The sequence below is a fragment of the Lupinus angustifolius genome, chromosome LG03 (assembly GCF_001865875.1).
Source record: "Lupinus angustifolius cultivar Tanjil chromosome LG03, LupAngTanjil_v1.0, whole genome shotgun sequence".
NCBI classification, from domain to species: domain Eukaryota; kingdom Viridiplantae; phylum Streptophyta; class Magnoliopsida; order Fabales; family Fabaceae; genus Lupinus; species Lupinus angustifolius.
The window spans coordinates 2,501,067-2,503,401 of record NC_032011.1 but is presented as its reverse complement, the minus strand read 5'-3'; the positions used below and the strand labels follow the sequence as shown (position 1 = coordinate 2,503,401).

The 2,335-nt window shown below is 37.7% G+C and overlaps 1 protein-coding gene across 1 annotated transcript in view; it reads right to left on the bottom strand.

The window, feature by feature from the left end:
- Nucleotides 1-2,335, bottom strand: part of LOC109343041 (uncharacterized protein At4g26485-like) — a 23,735-nt gene that overhangs the window by 16,174 nt on the left and 5,226 nt on the right. The window lies entirely within an intron of this gene.

The following is a 2,335-nucleotide window of genomic DNA, read 5'->3' as shown; positions in this document are numbered from 1 at the left end:
CATGAGTATCTCTGATAATGATTTATGCATGAATGATTGAAATGTATGAATGTCATGAGGATGTAATATTTGACTCATGCAATATGTATGCCTGTTATAATTTTCCTTATTTTTTAGTTCATATGAAGATGCATGAATAATTTATTTTTCTTTTTCGATATTTTGGTGGTGCATGTACGCTGGTGCATGAAATGCAACATTTGAATGATTTGTTATTACGAATGTATGTAAATGAATATAAATGTGTGATGGTATATTATTTTTTGTATAAATAATAGATGAATGTTTGATTTCTTGTATGAATGTTTGAATGATGCATGATATATTTTTTTATTTTTTGATGAATATTTGAATGATGAATATTTTGATGAATGTATGAATGAATAGTATGCATGAACTTGAAGTAGTAATGTCAATGTTTTTTAATGCCCTTAGGGTATGATAGACCCTATTTAGGGGAAATATAGCCTTAGTTACAATATAATAAAATGTCATGATGAATTTGACACCTATTATACTGTTAAGGCCAATTCTTGAGTTAAATGATAAAGTTGTGAGCTTATTAAGATGGAAGAGAACATATCCATAGGGCAATGAGCCCATCGATAGGAATGAAAAAATTATCCATAGGGCGCTTAGCCTATTGTAGGGAATGGAAAACTTATCCCTAGGGCGCTTAGCCCATGGTAGGAATGAAAATTGTCCCTAGGCGTTGAGCCCATGGCAGGGAACAAAACAATTATCCCTAGGGCGCTTAGCCCATGGTATGGAATGAAAACTATCCCTAGGGCGCTTAGCCCATGGTAAGGAATGAAAGAATTATCCCTAGGGCGCTTAGCACATGGTAGGGAACGAAAATATTATCCCTAGGGTGCTTAGCCCATGGTAGGGAAGGAAACAAATATCCCTAGGGCGCTTAGCCCATGGTAGGGAACGAAAACATTATCCCTAGGGCGCTTAGCCCATGGTAGGGAATGAAAAATATATCCCTAGGGCGCTTAGCCCATGGTAGGGAATGAAAAATTATCCCTAGGGCGCTTAGCCCATGGTAGGGAATGGAATATATTTAGTCGTCCTTATAGAATAAGGCCATCAAAGTGCAATGATGTCCTCGAAACATTCAAGCATGAAGACTTTTTAGGGACAAAAGTCCTAATTTATAAATGGTGAAGGATAAAGTTTGGGTTCTGCTTCCCGTGTCCTAAATAAGGTACACTTGTAAGGTTCTGGATAGTCTAAAGGCCACAACCCTATGGCGGAGGTACTAGGTCTTCATTAAAGTGGACTCGGTAAGATCTTTAGACTTCTAGGTCACCAGATCGCATCCAATCCCAAAAGAAAGGAAACCAAATATCATGGACTAGAAACGAGAAGGATCGAGCCCTCCAAGCCGCTAACTCATGATACCGGAAACGATCTGGGTGGTCCATTCCGCCAATACCAGATATGACTCGAAGTCATTTACCGGCAAAACAGATGTCCCTTCTATCTCAAATCCTAAGCACTAATACCCGGGTCAAGGCATATGTGTGTGCAAACTCAAGTGTACAACTTTAGTGTGTGAGGAAGCCTACAAACCTTAAAAAAAATTCCCACCCCCCAATAAGTTTCAAAAAATAATCACATGAACTTGCAAACAATGAAACAAGATAGTTTTAGATAATAAATCAACGTTCTAAAGAAAGAACACAAGATAGAAACAAACAAACAAAAAACAAAAAGGGTATTCAAGTCCATGTTATTAACGGTTCTAGGCCTGACTCTCTAGTGGGTTTTCCCCAGTGGAGTCACCAGCTGTCGCGATCCGCTTTTCGGTTGGAAGACCGGAGCTACGAATTGGGAGGAGGCGGACTCGATTTCTACCTCTCCCAATTAATTTGGAGTCGCCACTACGTTTTTTGCGGTAAAACGTAGAAAACTCTTATTTATGCCCAATTAGGATAATATGATCTTTAAGCAGAGATTCTGAGCTCGGGAGTCGATTACGGATCGGGGAAGGTATTAGCACCCCATCCGCCCGTATTAAAACGGTACCCTCGCTAATAACATGGACTTTTATACCCTTAACAAATATTTATTTAGAATTATTTATTTTTATTATTAAGCCTGACAATATTGACTTTGGTCCTACGTACCCCTATTAAGGGGATCAAGGCTTACGTAGTTCTAGTTCGAAAATTGTTTAGTTACTTTGGTTAATTGTTAGTGATTTAGAAAATATCAGTAAGTTTAGAAATATGAATTTATTGAATTGGTTAATATACAAATGTTTTGATTCAATAAGACTAATAGATTAGAATTGGTGTTGGTCGTAGACCTTCTCCTCATTTATATG